A 6000-nucleotide genomic window follows, 5' to 3' on the forward strand; every position below is an offset into this window, starting at 1 on the left:
CTTGTATGAAATAAAATCATTCGTACCAGACACAACACTAGTGATCATAAATCAAGTTAGATGAAAAATCGTTATTATATTTTTTTTATACATGACGTGAATGTTTTATTGGATAATTTTTTTGCATTTTCTCTCACACGATGAAATCATATTTCCCTACAAAAGATAATTTTAGAGAAAAATTAAAACACACGAGAGTAGTTTAAATAATAAATCTAATGGTGTTAGTAATTGTTGCCTTTGAGATTTTTTAGTCGTACCTAATTATGGTCCGATTTGTTGACCATGGTCCGATATGGGATTAGCCTCAAACAAATATACAAATTGGGTTTTTATCTGGCTTCCCACTAACCCAAGTCAAATTTGCTTGATAAAATGTAATTGGGCATGAAATAATTTGTATCGTTTTTATCATATTCTTCCACATTTTAACATCTTTTAATTAGTAAAGCTTAACCTCTCCTCATCCCAAATATAGCTCTAAAAAAAAGTTCATTTCCCTCTTTTTTTTATGATAGTTCATTTCCTTACAAATACACCTATAAAACAATAATATGAATCAAGAAAATTCATACTATGTTTAAATCATGTAGCAAAATAGGCTTGAGACTATAAAAGACGTACTTCAGATTTTAGAGTACTAGGGAATCAATTTTATTTTTTATTGGATTTCCTTAGTTTAGACCGTTTTGGCTGTTATTCAATTTAGACGTCAAGTTAATATTAGAAGAAGAAGAAGAAAAATCAAAGATGCAATGTGATTTTGTTTTATGTTTAACGAGGAATTGGGAATGTTTTGATTAACGGATACATGATGTGTTTGGGATAGATGAAAAAATTAAATTATTTCAATAATTGATTATAATAAATAAAAAATGTTTGAATAAGTTTGCTAAAAAATGATTTTAAGATAATCAACTTTTACACGGCAGAAGAGTATGAAAACGGTTTAAAAAAAGAAAAAAAAATTATTGACAAATAAACATAAGTTACAAATTTTTAGATTAAAAAAAACAGCTTATTTTTTAAGAAATTTTGTTTTTCTAAATTTAAACTGTTTCCAAACATCTAAATTATTTTGTAAACATCTTTTTTTATCATGAAAATAGGCAAAATGAGATATTATAATATTTCCTAAACATGTTTAGACTTACAAAGTTGGCATTAGATTTCAAGATAATTGTTGGATTGAAGACGTGTCGCATCAGGCTTTGGCTGTCTTATACTCTGATGTACAAGCTTTAGACTGACCATCTGAAGATGAATTTAAATATTTAATAGAAATAATTTATTAATTAATACCTTTCTAACTTTCCTTAAAAATACAAGAATAACTGTCAACAAAAAGAAAGTATCATGACCTTTTATAAATTAGTCGAGTGGCTAGATGACCAATACAAACAACAAATGTAAGGAGTTAAAGATACCATCTGTCAAATTCAAGAGAAGAAATATGAATACTTAAAGAAATAAATCACCAACAAAATTTATATTGGTGGTGTAGTTTTAAAAAAGAATTATATCATCCATAGTTCCATACAATAATTAACTTCTCTTTTATTCTCTATCTTTCTTTATAGTATTATTTTTTATATCTCATATTTTCTCTTTTTTTGTTTCATATAATACTAAATATGTAAAAATTTATCTAAAATCATGTTAATGTGATTTAAAAAATTCATCGTAACTTCTTTGATTTCATTTTCTGTGGCTCCCACCTATCATACCTATCTCGCCCAATTTGTGACATCAAAATTAATCATCATTTTTCTATGCCACAAAATAAGTAGCTCAACGTTATGACCCAAGAGGATGAAGCCCAAGTTAGTAGGTCCAAAAGAACCAGTTTTAAGCCTAATAAGTGTTCTGATTATGTTTATTACAAATAGAGAATTATAGTGATGATTTGTTAGTTTGATATGAGATTCTGTTAGAAATTGCTATGCTGAAATTCTGTTGGTGGTATTCGGTTGGACACTAGGCACATGGCTCATGAGACTACTATGTAGCTTTGTATTTGCTGCATGAATGAGTATGCTGAATTAAGTCCAATTCATTCCTTCTCTGTTATTTCTTTGGGGGTTTCTCTGTCCTCAAGCTCAGAAAATTTATCTTCACATCACTCTAAGATCCAAGGCATAAAAATTAAGAAAAACACCATATTGAAATTTCATAAAGTTACAAACCAAACGTGACTCATAGCCAAAAGCTAGACAATATTGCGTAAAGCAAATGTTCCATTCCCCAGAGCAGTCGTTTCTTGTTCCCACAAGCTGAAAATTTAAAGAGAATGCATGGCGCCGTGTATAGACATTTTGAAGCTTAAAGGCAAAAATGTTAAAGGATTTTTTTTATAAGAATTTTAAAGAGACTTAGTATATTATATAAAATATTAATTTTTATATTAATCTTCTAGCTTTTTTAGCTGCAAAATCATTTATCAGAATTTTATAATCAAACAATTCTAACACTTCACTTTCAATAGATAAAATAGCTAATTCATTCAATCTATCTTGTAACATTGTTAATTTTATATATGATTTAAGCAATTTTAATTTTGAAAAACTTCTTTCAGCAGTAGCAACTGCTACAGGAATTGTCAATAAAATTCTATATGCAATGTAAACATTTGAAAAAAAAAATTAAAGTTTTAATATAACTCAATACTTCTATTGGTGTGCTAATTTCTTCTCTTAACACTTCTCTTAGTACTTTCAATTCTGAAAATAAATCAAGACCATCAATATCAGAGTATTCATTAAACCTTAAAAACTTTTCAAGATTAATACAATATTTTTTTCAATTCATCCTCATCTAAAGCTTTAATTTTTTTGGAATCAAATAAAAAATAAAAAATAGTCTCATATTGTAAAAATTGTTCAAATCGTGTCTCAATAGAATTAATTGATTGATCTAATATGTATAAAAAATACTCAATACGAAAAGATTCTTCATGTAAATGTGTGATCTCATTACTAATATTTTCATCAAAATGAGGTTTTCTATGAATTTTACATTTTTCACGAAATTTTGACTCTATATCCATTTTGATAGTCATTTTTTCTGTGGATTCTAAAGCCAATGCAAACCCGTTTTCTCTATAATTTTTTAAATAAGTGATAAGATCTTTTAAATGATCTATAGCAACATTTATATGCATATCATTTTATTGTGGAATCTTGCTAACATAATTGACAACAAACAAAATATCATACCAAATATTCATTCCTAATAAAAATTCAAAATCTTCAAGTTCATGAGTTGCTAAAGACATAGCACCACATTGAAATTCAATTAGTTTTTCAACTTTTCATTTTTTCTTCAATTTTTCATAACCCGATTCATACTTTCTATTTGACATTTTCTTTTGTAAATAATCAAAATAAAAAAAATTAACTAAATATTAAAGAAATCTAAATAAACTAAACTCTAAAATAAATATAGAAAATGATGATCGATGAACAAAACGATAGAACCTGAAATTGGAAACAGACTGAGATTTTGTTGTTTAGATGTTGTGTCAGGCGCAAGGGTGTTACGTGATATGTGTTGTATTGCACTATTGCTGCGTACCCAGAGTTATATCCGTTAAATGAATCGTTCCACCAATCCACCAGGGAATGAGAAGAATAGATTTTTTTTATGAACAGAAGATGAGGAGATAAAAAAACATGAAAAATGGAGTTTGAGAGATTGTGATAGGTTAGTTAGGGAATTGGGATGGGTTAAAGGAAAGTTAATAGGAATTTATTTTTTTGGGATAAATAAAATACTTTAAATGACATTAATTGTGATATTGGTTAATTTTTAAAAAAATGATATTGATTAACTAATTTTTAGGAAAGAGAGAGATTCTAAATTATTTTATTTTGATCAGTTAAAATTTATTAGTAGTTAGTAATAAAAAAAATTTAGAGACCTAAAAAATATTTTTTTTTTTTAGGGCCTTAGACTAATACCTAATTTGCCTAACATTATACACGGTCATGAGAGAATGAAGGGAATACCAGTATCCAACATATATAAATGTGATTGGCACAGCAGTAAGTTCAAATTTTCACAAACTTGAAATCAGAGTTATGGAACTTTTTTTTCTTCCTAAAAGTAAGTTAAAATAATTTTAAAACTGATTTAAAAAACATTTCATCCTCATTTTATTTAAGCGAGCTTTATTTTCAAATTTAACTTCAAACGGATCTTAGTTATATTACTTATTACTTGCTACCGAAGTTATGGTTAATTTCTCTTGCCGTGCAACATTACTTTTCTTGTACAATTCATTAAAAAAAAAAAAAACTTTTCTTGTACATGATAAACGGATTTGAAACAGTTACTACGTTTTTGGTGTGGTTCTATTGTCGTCTATTTAACAATCCTCGTAATTAAATTGCTAAAAAACTTGGAATGGTTCCTTCAATCAGGACAATACATTAGAGGGGGATTTAACGTCTGTGGATGTAGCTACTGAAGAGAATTTGCATAATCTTTATGAACCAGTTCCCAACAAAGGCACCAATAAGGAAACACTCAAAAGGTTCATTTTATTTTTGTTTATTTAATTTATTTTGTAGCAGTGACCAAGACAAAAAAAAAAAAAAGACTCATATACTCCTTAGTTGAAAATTGATTGATGCTCGCTGGTTCGCAGAATCACTCTCGGATGTAAGAAAGGGGAAAAGGTCTAAGTCACAAAGTAATGATGGCCATAATGAATGCATGACAACCCATGGTTGAAGGTCTTCATAGATTTGCTTAATAATTCCTTTACGGTTATAATGCAAGTGTAAAATTTTCTGCCATCTTAAATGTGCAGAAAATAAATAATTGTTGTCTACAAACTTAAAAATAAAAGCAAAATTACCAATAAGTTCTGCATAGTTTTTTTTTTTTAAAGGAACATAAGGTTATGATATTTCATTCATAAGTAAAACACAAATACAAGTGGGAATGGTATCAAAGAACGACTGTGATTGCTGCACTTCAGCATAGTTAGATAGTAGATAATTAAGTTCTTTAAGTATGTTGTCAGGATTTAATAAGGAATTTTTTTTTATTGAAAAAAGCAAAATTCATTTGAGTGAGATACATAGAATCTAATTATCATTTATGCACTGACATTTAATATGTCAATTGATACTTAACCAGATAGATAAAAGTGAAAAAACTATAAATATTATGATTTGACATAAAGAAGATAAAAAGAAAAAAAAATGTATGTTAAATATCTAAAAAATATTAATATTTATGTATCATCACTCGTTAGTCAATCAACTTATTCACTAAACCGTTGAGTTCAATAAAGTTTGAAATGCTACTCAGTAATTAAGTTGGATGTCATTAATAACTTGAGAGGAAGCATTAAAGAAAATAATCATACCAAATAATTCGTTGATTGTTAATTGATAAAGTACTTATTTCTTTATGTCAATCTGAATTCTAAGCATGCATTATGTTAGGATCGTGTTCTATAATTAAATTTCTCTAAAAATGTGATTTGTGATAATAATAAAATGTACAACAATTCTTCCATATCTGATTTCTTGAGAAGAAGGGGCTAACCACCAATTAAGAAACAGCTAGCTGTGAAGAACCGTAGTGGATAGCGTGTAATATATACATAATATACGCAGAGACCCGGTCTATCTGGAAACTTGGGATGCTTATCGGTTTTTTCTGCATGGATAAACTTTTAAATCCCACATCAATGATTTCATTCATCATTAATCTGACGTTGATTGTAATTTGTAGAGTCTTGTTCTTTCATTATTGTCATGAGTAATTTAATGCTATATGCCAGTACAAACTTTACTATAACTTTTCTTAGCACTTTACAGAAGGATTTTAAATTAAAAAAAGTAATAAATACATCTAATACCTTGAAAATATTCAAAACTTTATCATACAAAGTAAGAGGATGTTATAATAATGTTTAGAGAAATTCTTTGATACTTTCGAAAATTTAAGAGCTTTAGTACTGTTATTGCAAGATACTCTCCTTCT

This window comes from Glycine max, chromosome 1 (genome assembly GCF_000004515.6).
Source record: "Glycine max cultivar Williams 82 chromosome 1, Glycine_max_v4.0, whole genome shotgun sequence".
Taxonomy (NCBI): domain Eukaryota; kingdom Viridiplantae; phylum Streptophyta; class Magnoliopsida; order Fabales; family Fabaceae; genus Glycine; species Glycine max.